The sequence below is a fragment of the Balaenoptera ricei genome, chromosome 5 (assembly GCF_028023285.1).
Source record: "Balaenoptera ricei isolate mBalRic1 chromosome 5, mBalRic1.hap2, whole genome shotgun sequence".
NCBI lineage: Eukaryota > Metazoa > Chordata > Mammalia > Artiodactyla > Balaenopteridae > Balaenoptera > Balaenoptera ricei.
This window is the reverse complement of record NC_082643.1, coordinates 28,596,345-28,615,154: the sequence shown is the minus strand read 5'-3', so window position 1 is coordinate 28,615,154 and position 18,810 is coordinate 28,596,345. Positions and strand designations below refer to the sequence as shown.

The 18,810-nt window shown below is 35.9% G+C and overlaps 1 protein-coding gene across 1 annotated transcript in view; it reads left to right on the top strand.

Moving 5' to 3' along the window:
* Window positions 1–18,810, top strand: part of ANAPC10 (anaphase promoting complex subunit 10) — a 104,760-nt gene that overhangs the window by 74,469 nt on the left and 11,481 nt on the right. The gene's annotated exons all lie outside the window — the stretch shown is intronic.

The window sequence follows — 18,810 nt, the reverse complement described above, 5'->3', positions numbered from 1 at the left end:
TAGATATTATCTTTAATAGGCCAGAATATTATTTTTTTCTATCCAGAGGAAGCTTCTTCTATTAATACTAGGGCTTTTTAAAAACTGTGTCAAAATAAGCTTAGCATTCAGTGTGTGATGAGAACCATTCTGATTTGGGGAATGTAATTAATTGTGTCATAATTATTGTACTCCCATGAAATATTTTTTACCCTAGGGTTGTCTATATCCTGATATTATGTCAGCGATTACCAATATAATCTGCTGTTTATCCTAATTCTAATGCTGTTTATAGAATAGTTAGTTTCAAATTTGTGTCTGACACTGAAGCATTCCCTAAGGGAAAATGTAGCTCATGAAAATTTTAAAAATATATGAAATTGTTCTTTACATATAAAAATATTTTAAAGTCCCTTAAATGAGTTTTCTTTCCATGGTTTAACATGAGTCGATTTGATTCTGTATATCTCCCCCAGCACCACCCGCTCGCTACCCCATATCTTTACTTTGGGGGAGACAGAACTTCTCCATATTGGCTCTTTTTTTTTTCTTTTTGTGGTTGTGCCACATGGCTTGTGGGATCTTACTTCTCCGACCAGGGATCGAACCCGGGCCCTTGGCAGTGAGAGCATGGAGTCCTAACCATTGGACTGCCAGGGAATTCCCACCCCACATTGGCTCTTGTTTGGGAAAGATTCCTCAGAGGTTCTTGCATTACTGGGTAGACTGAAGTCTTAAATTAACAAAGTTTAGGAAATAATTATGTGTTTGATTTATTCTGGCAGAGTACTAATTTACATGGATGCTATAAAAAATGAAGGTTTCATTTTTTTCACTCAGCAGAATCTCAGCTCTTTTTTCTATGAGTTCCACAAAGAGTTTGTCATTTTCATTCTGTTGTCTTTAAAGTAAGAAGCATGGTAAGTGGCTGTATGATCACCAAAAAGTCTGTAACCAAAACTCATTTGAGATCAGTGAATTACTCCCAAGCATAGATGTCAGATGCTGGGAAGGGTAGAAGAAAAACAGATGGATAGGAATTAAAAGAAAAGGAGAGAATCAAGAAAATAAGAAGGGCAATATATACTCGGCACTGTATTGACGTTCTGCGTTAGTCTGATAAGGAAAACATTCATGTAAACAACAGGGTCTTAGTCTAAGAGGCAGAGAAATCTAATAAAAAGTACAGGAAGTTTTATTAGTAATAATGTTACTACTTGCTAACTGCTTTTTAAAAATTTGCTTAAAAGAAAAAAGGAGGAGGACTAATTATCATTTACCTGATCCAGTCTGTTATTTCCTACTATTAATAGTTTGTGAAAAACTCCTAAAATTAGGAAGAATTAAGAAGAATGTTGGGAAAATCAGTATGTTTTCTAGTTCTACTCCCTTTCCCTGTTTTTTCATAAGCCAGCTGAGCACCTCATTAGGCATGGGAAAACTTGGTAGCCCAGGATTACAGAGGTAATGCTTCCCCTTATTTTAAGGATTATCTGAAGTTCTGATAGACCATGTATTACATTAACAACACATAATTTTCTGAAGCAGTTTCATTTCTCTTTTGAAAGAGCAAATTATATAGCCAACAAAAGATGTGTATCTAGAATATATAAAGAACTCTTCTTATCACTTAACAGGAAGAAGACAAACAATCCCATTAAAGTGAGCAAAAGATTTAAACAATCATTTCATCAAAGAAGACATATGATTGGCAAATAAGCATATGAAAAGATGCTCAGCTTCATTGGATGTTAGTGAAATGCAAATTAAAATCATAATGAGATACCATTTCACAGCCACTAGAATGACTGTGGTTAAAATGACAACGAGGAGGGGGAAGGGTAAACTGGGACGAAGTGAGAGAGTGGCATGGACATATATATAATACCAAATGTAAAATAGATAGCTAGTGGGAAGCAGCCACATGGCACAGGGAGATCAGCTTGGTGCTTTGCGACCGCCTAGAGCCGTGGGATAGGCAGGGTGGGAGGGAGATGCAAGAGGGAGGAGAAATGGGGATATCACGTATAGCTGATTCACTTTGTTATACAGCAGAAACTAACACAACATTGTAAAACAATTATACACCAATAAAGATGTTAAAAAAAAAAAAGACAATTGCATGTGTTAGCAAAGATATGGAGGAAATGGACCTCATGTCAAACTGCTGATGAGGATGTAATTAGTGTATACCACTTTGGAAAACACTTTGGTAATTTCTTAAAAAGTTAAACATATACCTGTGTATGGGTATTTACGCAAGAGAAAGCGTACATCCGTACAAAGACTTGCACATGAATGTTCATAGCAGCTTTATTTGTAGTACCTAAAAATTGGAAACAATGCAAATGTTGATCAATAGGAGAAGATATAAACAAATTGTGGTAAATCCATATAATAGGATACTACTCAGCGATAAAAATAAATGAACAGTTAATTAATGCATGCAAAAACATGGATACATTTACAAAATAATTATGCTGAAAGAAAGAAACCACAAAAAAGAGTATATAGTGTATGATTCTAATTTTTTAAAAAAATTCTAGAAAGTACAAACTCATCAAGTGATAGAAAGCGTATTAGTGGTTGCATAGGATGGGGAGCAGACAGAAGCAAGAAGGCATGAATTATTTGGGGGGACGACAGAAATGTTCACTATCCTGACTGGTACTGGCTTCACAGCTATATACATATGCCAAAATTTATCAAACCATACATATGTGCAGTTTATTGCATGTCAATCATACCTTAATAAAGCTGATTTTAAAATAGCTTATTCTACCTGTTTCACATAGGAATCACCCAAAGAGGCTAGATTTGACATAGTTATATTTCTTACTGTATAGGATCTGAGAATAAGAAACTAACATTGAAAAGCCATTTTAACAGTTAATAAAACAATGACAGCAAATTCACGGATTCATCCGTAATCAGTATACTTTTTGAGTATTGATCAAACTGCAGTTATAAGATTTAAATATTTAAATTATACACGTAATTGAAGTATTAGACACTTTAAAAATCAGCTTATTACTTGAGGAAATACTATCACAAGGAACTCTCTATAAAACTGTGGAATTTTAAAATACAGCAGTTCATTGAAGGCTAATAAATACCCAACTCTAAAAAGACTAATAGATATTGAATGTTGAATTAGACATAATAAGGAAACCAAAGTGAATCTGATGCAGACTTTGCTTTCCAGTTGCTTCTAGTCTACTAGGGGAAATAATAGGTCTCCGATAACCAGATCAGAAATTAAACTGGTAAGATCTCTAGCTGGTGGATGGAAAAGAGACAGTTACTTCCTATTCAGGAGTTAGAGGTGAAGCTAAAAGAAGGCATTGTGGAGGAGGTGGAATTTTAGAAAGAAAGACTATTTGTAATATCAGCTAGTTATTCACTTTTTAAGCCTATTCTCGAATCCAAACTATCATTGTTTTTACATGAATAACAACAATTAATTTGAAACAGATGATTTGTATGTTAGGAGTCCAGTGATGTTTTGTACATTTGCTCTCGTTTGAAAGGTTCCAACAATTAAAACACAGACCAATCTTGAAAAGTAATTTTAGACACCATGCCTTCTGTTCTTTTAGCCATTATGACTACTAGTTTAGTACAGATTAATACACTGCAGTATAAATTTTTATGAGGATAAAATTTTATAACTCAAATACAAATATTTGATATGTTTCTAGTGTTTTAGAAAATTTTACTTAAAATTCTTAATAAAATGTTGGCTTATTATATGTCATTTTTAATTGAATTCTTGGTTCAATTACCTTTTAAAAATGATAAAAGTTACAAAATATGTTAAAGCATTAGGGAAAATAATACTTTGTAGTTGTGGTTATTTGGAGACACTTTTGCATTGTCGAGCTTTTAAACCAAGTAATCTTCTTTTGCCCACATTGTTTTGACTTTCCCCACTTCTACTATGACTCCCTAGAGTATGGTGTTTGGAAGTGTTTGCTGTACAAGGCTGTTTACCAGCCATCTACAAGGAAGCTCTCTGTGCTTCATGATCTGCCATTTAGTTGGGCCTGATTCTGTGCAATGGTGTCTAGAAAGCGTTAGAGAGAGGAAGACGACAAAGGAAAAAGCCTCAGGGATTAGTTTATTAATTATCCATGATAATGATTTATTCTATTAACAGGACATATCTTAAGGCTAATTAATTACAACTCCCCCGCACTATAAATCTAAGAAAATGTCTATAACCCATGGCAATTTTGTATGAAAAGTTGAAATTATTTTTTAGTAATACTAACCAGTCTATATTTCAGTTTTATGTGAAAGTACCCTCCCTTTTTTCTATGGCTAATCCTGCCACCATTATTTGTCTTCTCTTGTCCTTTCTGGTTAAAAGAATCAATTTACTATTTTGCCAACATAAGCAAAATTACAATTACACCAACTTAAAGGTATTCTATCTGCTTATGAAATCTTTTTCTGAGTGAATTGGTATTTCAGGAAATGGTGTTTCACATCATGTATAATTGAAGCTCTAGTATTTACCATCTCAGTTGTTTTAATTACTGCATTTGTGGCCGTAAGCTTTCCACTGATGCAGTTCAATGGTGACCATAAGATGTTTTTCCACTATGTATTTGCTTTTCCGGTGTTGAGAGGAAATTACGATTCTCTCCCTGTGGTCCTAGAAATAACTCCCCCAACTGTTTTTATAGACTTTATTCTGAGACCAGCTCTCCTCTGTACCCTGGCATTCATCTATAGCTGGAGATCCAGATTTTAACAGATCATTTCCTGTTATTACTATAGCAGTATCAAAATACTGATCACTTACCAAGAAGCAAAGTATCCAAAACACTGAAGTAGAGAGTTCAGCCAGCTGTTTGTTTTTCAGCTGTTAAAATTTATAAGAATCACATGTTAAATGAATATGGAGACATAATGAAATAGAGGGTAGGCTCAGTAAAAGGAGGGTGATAAAAAGCCATCCAGCTATTAAGTTATAACACACTCAGGTGTCTACCAAGACAAAGGAAAGGAATTTTACTATTTATCTTAAAACAGTGCTTATTTTTAAGGTAGCATTCAGTAACTGACAGGAGATGCAAGGACGTCCTTATCATGAAATTCAGAAGTCTTCTTTCATTTTTTCCCATCATTCAGGCTGTTTAGAACAAAATTCATCATTTCTTTCTTGAAATGTTCAACTGTTAGACTGGTATTTGGGTGTAATTTTGACTCTTCTCCTTCATCTTTACATACTCAGTAACTGTAAGCCCTGCAGATTCTTTTTCCACATTAATTATCACTTTTGGTTTCACCCCATTCACATCATTCTAGGTCAGTTCAGTCTTACCAGAAAAGAAACGACACCGGATAAAACTTTCTAATGTTGCAAACTGGAATAGATGCTAAGCGCCCTTTAAGTTCTTTAATACACATGCACATTTCCAGAGGTAGGAAATGAATATCACGCTAAATGAGAAGCTCCAGTGCTCTCTTACCCTGTCCAACTAGTTCTAAGCCAGTCTACTAGACCCACTCTTACTCCTGATTTCTAGTTCTGAATCCCTTAGCTGCTGGTAGCTACTTCTTGTTTGTTCTCTCTTGGCTCTTTGGAATTTCATGATAGGGACTGTTTTTGTAGCTCCAAACTTGTCTCCCTCAGTGTTGTTTCCTTAGGCCACGTTGGGTAAGTTTTCTTTATTTTGATCAACTGAATAGTACTCTCTATCCTATACTATCTCTAACAACATAGCTGATCATGTTAGTAACACTGTGCCAATGAAGAAAGATAAATACAGTTTGGCATATGACATTTACTAAGGCTGGAAAGCATGCAATACATTTTATAAAGATACGTTTAGAGGGGAATAATCCACATGTCATTTTGTCATTATTAAGGATACGTGATTACTCATCCCTATTAAATAAAAAAGATGTTGACTCTACAATGCTGTGATCAGTTGTACTGCATATAGTCTCCAGGAGAAAAATATTGCATGTTTTTTCAAACAATCAACATATACGATTGAATGCCTTATATCCTGTGTAGAATACAAATAAGTAGAAAACATGTTTCCTATTCAGAAAGAATTTACAGTCTAGCTGATGATAGCTAGGAACACAGAGACATTCACACATACTTAACAAAAGGTAATATTGACTGAAACAGATAAGTATTATTTTAATAAGGACAAATATCACCAATGCCCAGGGTAGTCAGTAAGGTTCTTATGGAAGAGAGAGAAATTCATGTACATAGGGGTATCTGAAGAGGCCTTCTTCTTAGGTTATGTACAAGTTGAGAAATAGTGAAGATGAAGGTCAAAGTATCACCTTCTTTTCTAATAGACAACAGATTGAGGGACGTGTTTTTAAGTCTTAGCTAATTTGGGCTTTTCTAATAACGAATCCTTAAGATTCATGTCATAGCTGGTTGCACTGAATGGGTCGGGGAGCTCCCTAGAAGGAGAATGGAACTGAGCCATATAGCTTCAATTATTCTTCCTATATTTACAAATCAAATGTTTACCTCCTTGGGGATGGAGTAAAGGGGTGGAGAGAGGCTCTGAGTAAAGGAACTGAGTTTCCTTTTAGTTGGGAATCATCAGGAGCGGGGAAGAAGTGTTCCTAAATTGACACTCTGGTTCCAGAACAATGTGTAGATTTAAGTGGAGAGAGATAAAATGGGAGAGCATTTTAGGCATGGAAAGCTGTACACATTTGTGAAGGAATGAGGTTATATTCAGACTACAGTAAGCAGGGTGTTAACTTTAGTAACTATGTAACATCAAGTTACAAGATGGAAGAAAGGTAGGGCAGGGTGGGGTCAAAGTTTAATCTTACCCTGTTATGTATAGGGTAACTATAGTTGTATACCCATACCTTTATATTCCTCTTATATTTAATGTTATATTAAAACTTTGGAGGAGAAAAGATGCAATGTGGGCAGCCTAACACCCACCACCATTATAAGTTGTGAAGGAGACTATGGAAATAAAAACTATTCTTTGAAACTAGTTTTATGTAAGTCAAAATATTTAGTTAATATTTGTCTTACATAATTAAGATTGGACCTTGGAGAACACTATCAGAAGTTTGCCTGGATAAACAGTTGGGTGGAAATCTGTGCTTTTCCAAAGGGCATTCCTCAGAGGATGATGCTTGTGGAATCACGGAAATGTCCACCCAATTTGGATCCACTGTGCCAGGTTCCCTCCTTCCATTCCAGAGGTTTAGATAATAAAGGAAATTCTTAGAAAAATCCACTTGTAAGCAAGACCATCAGAAATCATACATAGCCCCAAATAAGGCTCTCAAGTGGCCATTATAAAAAATTTGAGTTATTGGAATATGGCGTGTTATGTGTTTAAACAAAATCATTAGTAGAAATACAACTTGATTCCTTTGGGTCCAATTTGTGCTTGTCTTACATCTAATTACTTTTGGATTCAAAAATAAGAAAGACTTCTTTTAGAAATGAAGCCTTTGAAACAGTATTATTCATACTATAATCCCTTTTAAAGATATGTCAACAGAATCATGAAATGTACTAATGATATGAAGAAACAATATAGTGTAAGCACAGTTTCTTGTTTTAAATAATAGTAACCATTTTGCATATGCTCTTTGTGTAGCTAGTGAATATAATAAGAGGAAATATTATTTTAATGGAAAGGTCCTGTGTGTGAAATTTTCTATTATTTGCAAGCTAAAAGGAAGTGACTCAGTAATATGGGAATTATATGAGCACTTGAATCCTATCTATGTAATCTTTGGCCAATTTTATCAGCCTTTTTCTTTTTAATTGTGTGTGTGTGTGTGTGTGTGTGTGTAGCATAACGTATATACAGTGAAATGCACCAAACACTAGCTCAATGAGTAAGGTCAAAGTGGACACCCATGTCCATGCCAACGGGTAACATACCTTCTTGGAAGCCCTCTTCATGTCCCATCTCAACCGCTATTCCCTTCCTCCTTTCCAAGATTACCCTCTACCCCTAATCAAAGGGTGCAGCTAAGTTTTACCTATGTTTAATGTACAATAATATACATTATATCCATATGTATATACAAATGTGCAATATATTTTCTTTTGTATTGGTTTCCTTTTACTCAGCATGATTTTTGTAATATATATTTAGCATGTAGCTATAGTCTGTTCATTTTTACTGCTATATATCTAGTATTCTATTGTAGTAATATACCATAATTTATTTATTCACTCTACTGATGTTGGTTATTGCATTTTCCCATTTGAAGCTATTACAAAATAATGCTGTTATGAAATTCTAGTACCTGCCTTTTGACTCATATCGTATGTGCATTTCCATTAGATATGTATATAGGAGCCATATAGTACCTTGCACAGAGGGTATACGTATGCCCATTGTTTGTAGTTAATGCCTGATCATTTTCCAAAGTGTATGTATCCGTTCACATGTCAACAGCAGGGAATAAGAGCCCTGCTGTTCCATATGTTCACCAATCGTTAGTGTTGTTGATCTTTTAAATTTTAGCCACTTTGTGAATGTAGTGTTACCTTATTGTAGTTTTAATTTTCTGTTCCCTAATAACGAATGAGGTCAAGCCACTTTTCATATGTTTGTTGTCTATTTGGATAGCCTCTTCTGTGAAGTATTCTAGTCTTTTGCTCATTTAAAAAATTTGTCTTTATTTTCCTTATTGATCTATAAAAGTGCTTCACGTATTCTGGTTATAAATGCTATGACAGTTATAAATGTTGTAACTATTTTCCCCTACTCTGTGGTTTGCCTTTTCATTCTCTTAAAGATGGGATCTCTTAATGAACAGAAATTATTTTTAATGTAAACCAATTTAATAATCCTTTCCATGATGTTAAGTGTTTTTTGGTGCAGTAAGAAGTCTTTGGCAACCTGAGCATTATGAAGATATCCTCTTACATTATCTTCTAAAAGCTTTATTTGCTTTGTTGTAGATTTAGATCTGCAGTCCACGTTAGATGATAGGACTTATATTTCAATTTTTTTCTTCTCTATATGGATATCCAGTCGACCCAGCACCATTCACTGAAGACTGTAATTTCCCATTGCTCTACAATGTCACCTTTATTTCAAATCAAGTGTCTATATGTATATGGTATATTTTTGAGCTCTCTATGCTATCCAATTTGTCTATTCTTGCATCAAAACCATACTGTCTTTATTACTGTTGATTTGTAATACAGTTTTTAAACATCTTTATTGTAATATAATTGCTTTACAATGGTGTGTTAGATTCTGCTTTATAACAAAGTGAATCAGCTCTACATATACATATATCCCCATATCTCCTCCCTCTTGCATCTCCCTCCCACCCTCCCTATCCCACGCCTCTAGGTGGTCACAAAGCACCGAGCTGATCTCCCTGTGCTATGCAGCTGCTTCCCACTAGCTATCTATTTTACATTTGGTGGTATATATAAGTCCATGTCACTCTCTCACTTCGTCCTAGCTTACCCTTCCCCCTCCCCGGGTCCTCAAGTCCGTTCTCTGTGTCTGTGTCTTTATTCCTGTCCTGCCCCTAGGTTCTTCAGAACCATTTTTTTTTTTAAATTAAGATTCCGTATATATGTGTTAGCATATGGTTTTTGTTTTCCTCTTTCTGACTTACTTCACTCTGTATGACACACTCTAGGTCCATCCACCTCACTACAAATAACTCAATTTCATTTCTTTTTATGGCTGAGTAATATTCCACTGTATATATGTGCCACATCTTCTTTATCCATTCATCTGTCGATGGACACCTAGGTTGCTTCCATGTCCTGGCTATTGTAAATAGAGCTGCAATGAATATTTTCGTACATGACTCTTTCTGAATTATGGTTTTCTCAGGGTATATTCCCAGTAGAGGGATTGCTGGGTCATATGGTAGTTCTATTTTTAGTTTTTTAAGGAACCTCCATACTGTTCTCCATAGTGGCTATATCAATCTACATTCCCACCAACAGTGCAAGAGGGTTCCCTTTTCTCCACACCCTCTCCAGCATTTATTGTTTGTAGATTTTTTGATGATGGCCATTCTGACTGGTGTGAGGTGATACCTCATTGGAGTTTTGATTTCCATTTCTCTAATGATTAATGATGTTGAGCATTCTTTCATTTGTTTGTTGGCAATCTGTATATCTTCTTTGGAGAAATGTCTATTTAGGTCTTGTGCCCATTTTTGGCTTGGGTTGTTTGTTTTTTTGATATTGAGCTGCATGAGCTGCTTGTAAATTTTGGAGATTAATCCTTTGTCAGTTGCTTCGTTTGCAAATATTTTCTCCCATTCTGAGGGTTGTCTTTTTGTCTTGTTTATGGTTTCCTTTGCTGTGCAAAAGCTTGTAAGTTTCATTAGGTCCCATTTGTTTATTTTTGTTTTTATTTCCATTTCTCTAGGACGTGGGTCAAAAAGGATCTTACTGTGATTTATGTCCTAGAGTGTTCTACCTATCTTTTCCTCTAACAGTTTGATAGTGTCTGGGCTTACATTTAGGTCTTTAATCCATTTTGAGTTTATTTTTGTGTATGGTGTTAGGGAGTGTTCTAATGTCATTCTTTTAAGTGTAGCTGTCCAGTTTTCCCAGCACCACTTATTGAAGAGGCTGTCTTTTCTCCATCGCGTATTCTTGCCTCCTTTCTCAAAGATTAGGTGACCATATGTGCGTGGGTTTATCTCTGGGCTTTCTATCCTATTCCATTGATGTATATTTCTGTTTTTGTGCCAGTACCATACTGTCTTGATTACTGTAGCTTTGTAGTATAGTCTGAAGTCCGGGAGCCTGATTCCTCCAGCTCCGTTTTTCTTTCTCAAGATTGCTTTGGCTATTCGGGGTCTTTTGTGTTTCCATACAAATTGTGAAATTTTTTTGTTCTAGTTCTGTGAAAAAATGCCATTGGTAGTTTGATAGGGATTGCATTGAATCTGTACATTGCTTTGGGTAGTATAGTCATTTTCACAATGTTGATTCTTCCAATCCAATAACATGGTATATCTCTCCATCTGATTGTATCATCTTTACTTTCTTTCATCAGTGTCTTATAGTTTTCTGCATACAGGGCTTTTGTCTCCTTAGGTAGGTTTATTCCTAGGTCTTTTATTCTTTTTGTTGCAATGGTAAATGGGAGTGTTTCCTTAATTTCTCTTTCAGATTTTTCATCATTAGTATATAGGAATGCAAGAGATTTCTGTGCATTAATTTTGTATCCTGCTACTTTACCAAATTCATTGATTAGCTCCAGTAGTTTTCTGGTAACATCTTTAGAATTCTCTGTGTATAGTATCATTCATCTGCCAACAGTGACAGCTTTACTTCTTCTTTTCCGATTTGGATTCCTTTTATTTCTTTTTCTTCTCTGATTGCTGTGGCTAAAAATTCCAAAACTATGTTGAATAATAGTGGTGAGAATGGGCAACCTTGTCTTGTTCCTGATCTTAGTGGAAATGGTTTCAGTTTTTCACCTTTGAGAATGATGTTGGCTGTGGGTTTGTCATATATGGCCTTTATTATGTTGAGGTAAGTTCCCTCTATGCCTACTTTCTGGAGGGTTTTTATCATAAATGGGTGTTGAATTTTTTCAAAAGCTTTTTCTGTGTCTATTGAGATGATCCTATGGTTTTTCTCTGTCAGTTTGTTAATATAGTGTATCACATTGATTGATTTGCGTATATTGAAGAATCCTTGCATTCCTGAGATAAACCCCACTTGATCATGGTGTATGATCATTTTAATGTGCTGTTGGATTCTGTTTGCTAGTATTTTGTTGAGGATTTTTGTATCTATGTTCATCAGTGATATTGGCCTGTAGTTTTCTTTCTTTGTGACATCTTTGTCTGGTTTTGGTATCAGGGTGATGGTGGCCTCGTAGAATGAGTTTGGGAGTGTTCCTCCCTCTGCTGTGTTTTGGAGGAGTTTGAGAAGGATAGGTGTTAGCTCTTCTCTAAATGTTCGTTAGAATTCGCCTGTGAAGCCATCTGTCCTGGGCTTTTGTTTGTTGGAAGATTTTTAATCACAGCCTCAATTTCAGTGCTTGTGATTGGTCTGTTTATATTTTCTATTTCTTCCTGGTTCGGTCTCGGAAGGTTGTGCTTTTCTAAGAACGTGTACATTTATTCCAGGTTGTCCATTTTATTGGCATATAGTTGCTTGTCGTAATATCTCATGATCCTTTGTATATCTGCAGTGTCACTTTTTACTTCTCCTTTCTCATTTCTAATTCTATTGATTTGAGTCTTCTCCCTTTTTTTCTTGATGATTCTGGCTAATGGTTTATCAATTTTGTTTATTTTCTGAAAGAACCAGCTTTTAGTTTTATTGCTCTTTGCTATTGTTTCCTTCATTTATTTTTCATTTATTTCTCATCTGATCTTTATGATTTCTTTCCTTCTGCTATCTTTGGGGTTGTTTTGTTCTTCTTTCTCTAATTGCTTTAGGTGTAAGGTTAGGTTGTTTATTTGAGGTTTTTCCTGTTTCTTGCGGTAGGATTATACTGCTATAAACTTCCCTCTTAGAACTGCTTTTGCTGCATCCCATAGGTTTGGGGTCGTCGTGTTTTCATTGTCATTTGTTTCTAGGTATTTTTTGATTTCCTCTTTGATTTCTTCAGTGATCTCTTGGTTATTAAGTAGTGTATTGTTTAGCCTCTGTGTGTTTGTATTTTTTACAGATCTTTTCCTGTAATTGATATCTAGTCTCATGGCTTTGTGGTCAGAAAAGATACTTGATATGATTTCCATTTTCTTAAATTTAACAATGCTTGATTTGTGACCCAAGATATGATCTGTCCTGGAGAATGTTCCATGAGCACTTGAGAAGAAAGTGTATTCTGTTGTTTTTGGATGGAATGTCCTATAAATATCAAGTAAATCCATCTTGTTTAATGTATCATTTAAAGCTTGTGTTTCCTTTTATATTTTCATTTTGGATGATCTGTCCATTGGTGAAAATGAGGTGTTAAAAGTCCCCTACTATGATTGTGTTACTGTCGATTTCCCCTTTCATGGCCGTTAGCATTTGCCTTATGTATTGAGGTGCTCCTATGTTGGGTACATAAATATTTACAATTGTTATATCTTCTTGGATTGATCCCTTGATCATTATGTAGTGTCCTTCTTTGTCTCTTGTAATAGTTTTTATTTTAAAGTCTATTTTGTCTCATATGAGAATTGCTACTCCAGCTTTCTTTTGATTTCCACTTGCATGGAATATCTTTTTCCATCCCCTCACTTTCAGTCTGTATGTGTCCTTTGGTCTGAAGTGGGTCTCTTGTAGACAGCATATATGTGGGTCTTGTTTTTGTATATATTCAGCCAGTCTATGTCTTTTGGTTGGAGCATTTAATCCCTTTACATTCAAGCTTATTATCAATATGTATGTTCCTATTACCATTTTCTTAATTGTTTTGAGTTTGTTTTTATAGGTCTTTTCCTTCTCTTGTGTTTCCTGCCTAGAGAAGTTCCTTTAGCATTTGTTGTAAAGCTGGTTTGGTGATGCTGAATTCTCTTAGCTTTTGCTTGTCTGTAATGGTTTTAATTTCTCCATCGAATCTGAATGAGATCCTTCCTGGGTAGAGTAATCTTGGTTGTAGGTTTTTCTTTCATCACTTTAAATATGTGCTGCCACTCCATTCTGGCTTGCAGAGTTTCTGCTGAAACATCAGCTGTTAACCTTATGGAGATTCCCTTGTATGTTATTTGTTGTTTTTACCTTGCTGCTTTTAATATTTTTTCTTTGTATTTAATTTTTGATAGTTTGATTAATATGTGTCTTGGCGTGTTTCTCCTTGGATTTATCCTGTATAGGACTCTCTGCACTTCCTGGTCTTGATTAACTATTTCCTTTCCCATATTAGGGAAATTTTCAACTATAATCTTTTCAAATATTTTCTCAGTCCCTTTCTTTCTTTCTTCTTCTTCTGGGACCCTGTAATTCGAATGTTGGTGCGTTTAGTGTTGTCCCAGAGGTCTCTGAGACTGTCCCCAATTCTTTTCATTCTTTTTTCTTTATTCTGCTCTGTGGTAGTTATTTCCACCATTTTGTCTTCCAGATCACTTATCCTTTCTTCTGCCTCAGTTATTCTGCTACTTATTCCTTTCAAAGAATTTTAAATTTAATTTATTGTGTTGTTCATCATTGTTTGTTTGCTCTTTAGTTCTTGTAGGTCCTTGTTAAATGTTTCTTGTATTTTCTCCATTCTATTTCCAAGATTTTGGATCATCTTTGCTATCATTGCTCTGAATTCTTTTTCAGGTAGACTGCCTATTTCCTCTTCATTTGTTTGGTCTGGTGGGTTTTTACCTTGCTCCTTCATCCTCTGTGTGTTTCTCTGTCTTCTCATTTTGCTTAACTTACTGTGTTTGGGGTCTCCTTTTCACAGGTTGCAGGTTCATAATTCCTGTTGTTTTTGGTGTCTGCCCCCAGTTGGTAAGGTTGGTTCAGTGGGTTGTGTAGGCTTCCTGGTGGAGGGAACTAGTGCCTGTGTTCTGGTGGATGAGGCTGGATCTTTCTGGTGAGCAGGTCCACATCCGGTGGTGTGTTTTGGGATGTCTGTGACCTTATTATGATTTTAGGTAGCCTCTCTGCTAATGAGTGGGGTTGTGTTCCTGTCTTGCTACATGTTTGGCATAGGTTGTCCAGCACTGTAGCTTGCTGGTCGTTGAGAGGAGCTGGGTCTTAGCGTTGAGACGGAGATCTGTGGGAGAGCTTTCGCCATTTGATATTACATGGAGCTGGGAGGTCTCTGGTGGACCAATGTCCTGAATTTGGCTCTCCCACCTCAAAGGCACAGGCCTGACACCCAGCCACAGCACCAAAACCCTGTCAGCCACATGGCTCAGAAGAAAAGGGAGAAAAAAAGAAAGAAAGAAAAATAAAATAAAATAAAATAATTAAAATAAAAATAATTATTGAAAATTTAAAAAGTTAAAAAGTAATAAAGAAAAAAAGAAAAACAAAAAAAGAAAGAAAGCAAGAAGAGAGCAACCCAACCAAAAAACAAATCCACCAATGATAACAAGTGCTAAAGTCTATAATAAAAAATTAAAAAAGGACAGACAGAACCCTAGGACAAACGGTAAAAGCAAAACTATATAGACAAAATCACAGACACAAGCATACACATACACACTCACAAAAAGAGAAAAAGGAAAAAAATATAAATATCGTTGCTCCCAAAGTCCACTGCCTCAATTTTGGGATGATACGTTTTCTATTCAGGTATTCCACAGATGCAGGGTACATCAATGTGATTGTGGAGATTTAATCTGCTGCTCCTGAGACTGCTGGGAGAAATTTCCCTTTCTCTTCCTTGTTCGCACAGCTCCTGGGGTTCAGCTTTGGATTGGCCCCGCTTCTGTGTGTAAGTCGCCTGAGGGCGTCTGTTCTTCACTCAGACAGGACAGGGTTAAAGGAGCAGCTGATTAGGAGGCTCTGGCTCACTCAGGCCGGGGGAGGGAGGGGTACGAATGCAGGGCAGGCCTGCGGCGGCAGAGGCCACCATGACGTTGCAACAGCCTGAGGCACACCGTGTGTTCTCCAGGGGAAGTTGTCCCTGGATCACGGGACCCTGGCAGTGGGGGGCTGCACAGGCTCCCAGGAGGGGAGGTGCGGACAGTGACCTGTGCATGCACACAGGCTTCTTGGCGGCTGCAGCAGCAGCCTTAGCGTCTCATGCCCATCTCTGGTGTCCACGCTGATAGCCGCGGCTCGCGCCCGTCTCTGGAGCTCGTTTAGGCGGTGCTCTGAATCCAGTCTCCTCATGCACCCCGAAACAATGGTCTCTTGCCTCTTCAGCAGCTCCAGACTTTTTCCCGGACTCCCTCCTGGCTAGCTGTGGCACACTAGCCACCTTCAGGCTGTGTTCATGCAACCAACCCCAGTCCTCTCCCTGGGATTCGACCTCTGAAGCCCAAGCCTCAGGTCCCAGCCCCCGCCCACCCCGGCAGCTGAGCAGACAAGCCTCTCGGGCTGGTGAGTGCTGGTCGGCACCGATCCTCTGTGCAGGAATCTCTCCGCTTTGCCCTCCGCACCCCTGTTGCTGCGCTCTCCTCCGTGACACTGAAGCTTCCCCCCTCCGCCACCTGCAGTCTCCGCCAGCGAAGGGCCTTCCTACTGTGCGGAAACCTTTCCCCCTTCACAGCTCCCTCCCACTGGTGCAGGTCCCATCCCTATTCTTTTGTCTCTGTTTTTCCTTTTTTCTTTTGCCCTGCCCAGGTAAGTGGGGAGTTTCTTGCCTTTTGGAAAGTCTGAGGTCTTCTGCCAGCGTTCAGTAGGTGTTCTGTAGGGTTTGTCCCACATGTAGATGTATTTCTGATGTATTTGTGGGGAGGAAGGTGATCTCCACATCTTACTCTTCCGCCATCTTGAAGGTCTCCTCTGTAATACATTTTTATATCAGATATATCAAGTGCATCTGTTCTTCCTTAACACTGTCTCAACTCTTCTTGGTATTTTTCATTATCATTATATACATTTTAAATTCAGCTTATCAGGGTACATGCGTGCACACGTGGACACACACACACACACATTGGATAGAATTTTTATTGGGATTGCTTTGAATCTATAGATCAATTTGATAACTTACACCTTTACAATATTGTCTTCTAAGTTACAGAAGACTCCATGTATTTGCCTTTAATTTCTTTCAATGATATTTTATAGTTTTCTAGGGAGACATCTTGTACATCTTTTGTAGATTTATTTCTAGGAAGTTGATATTTTTTGATGCTATTATGGATGATAATTTTTTTTAAAGTTTGTTTTGGTAAATTGAAATAAAATTGATATTTTATCTTGACTTTATATCTAGCAACTTTCAAATTTACCTCTTAATTAGAATTTTCTGTAGATTCTTTTGGATTTTTTTTTACATTTCTAAATGATGTCTATTTTATTTCTTCTTTTCCTTTCCTTGTACCTTTTATTTATTTTATTTCCTTTTTGTACTAGCTATGTCCTCCTGTAATGTATTGAAATCTGAGATGTTAAATTAAAAACATTGAGAGCAGTCATTCTTATCTTGTTTCTGATCCCAATGAGAAAGCTTTCAAGATTTCACCGTTTTTGTATGATGTTTGCTTAGGTTGTTTTTTTTGTTCGTTTTTTGGTGTTTTTTTTTTTTAAGAAACTCTTAATAAGATTAATGCTAGTCCTCTGTATTTCTAGTTTACCAAAATTTTTTGTTCGTTTTTAAATCATGAATGAATATTGAGTATTTAAAACGATTTTCTAGCACCTGTTGAAATATCCCTAAGATTTTTTCTTTATTTTATAGTATGTTGAATTATATTGGATGATTTTTTTACTGTTAAATCAACCATCTTTCCTGGAATAAATCCAACTTTAATATAGGCATTATCCTTTTTTATGAATCACTGGATTTGCTAAAAATTAGTTTAAGACTTTTTCATCATGAGTGAGTTGACCTGTGATATTCCTTTTCTGTACCGTCCTTGTCATTTTTTTGGCTTCACAAAATGAACGGGACAGTTTAAAATTTTTTCTGTTTTCTGGAAAAGTTTGTGGGAGATTAGAATAATTCCATAAATGATTTATAAAATTTACTGTGAAGACATAATTTTAGGTTTGATTTCTGATTCTAAATAGATGGAGAACTATTTAGATCTTTGCACTTCCTTTTGTGTAAGTTTTAATAATTTGTATTTTCCTGGGAATTTATCCATTTTTATCTACATTTTCAAATTTATTGGCATAACATTATTCATAGTGTCATTTTATGATATTTAGACTGTCTGAAGGATCTGTAGTGTTAGATTTCTCATCATTCCTGACTTTGGTTACTTGTGATGTCTCATTTTTCCTCTTGTCAGTCTCAGTAGAAACTTATCAATTCTGTTAGTCTTTTTGAAGAATTAACTTTGAGTTTTATTTATCTTCTCTATTGTGCATATTTGTTCATTTCATAATTTCTAATCTTTATTATTTTCTTCTATTTTCTTGGGCTTAATTTGCCTTATCTTTCTAAGTTTTTGAGATGTTTACTTAGATTAATGATTTGCAGCGTTCTTCTCTAAAATATGCACTTAAGAGTGGTAAATTTCCCTCCAAGCACAGCTCTAGTTGGTTTGATATGTTTTAATACATAATTATTCATTATCTTCAGTTAGAATATTTTCTAATTACTGTAAGAAGGTTTCTCTTTGGCCCATGGGTTATTTAGAAGTACATTTCTTATTTTTCTGTTCAAATATATGGGGATTTTCAGAGTATTATTTTATCATTGATTTCTAGCACAATTACTCTGTGGAAGGAGAATATTTTTTGAAATTCATTGAAACTTGCTTTAATAGCCCAGCATATGCTCAATTTTTATTCATGTTTCATACAAATCATATTTATTCTGTAGTTTTTTAGGTGCAATCCTCCATATATATGTCAATTAGGTCAGGTTTATTAATTGTGTTGTCCAGTATTATATATTCTACTGATTGTTTTGTCTGCTTATTCTATCCATCAATAAGAAAGTTGTATGAAAATCTTCCACATGATTGTGCATTTGTCTACTCTTTCTAATAATTCTGTCAATTTTCTCTTTATATATTTTGAGGCTGTGTTATTAAGTACATACACACTTAGAATTATTATATCTTTCTGATCAATCAAACATGTATTATGAAGTGTACTTCTTTGTTGCTAGTAATGTTTTTGGCCATAAAGTCTGCTTTGTTTGATTTAATAAAGCTATGCTAGTTTTCTTTTGATTAGTATTTGAGTGTTATATCTTTTTCCATTCCTTAACTTTCCACCATTTCATTCCTTATATTTCTTACATGTTTTCTGTAAATATAGTATAATATAATTGGGGTTTTTTTTTCCCCCACTCAGTT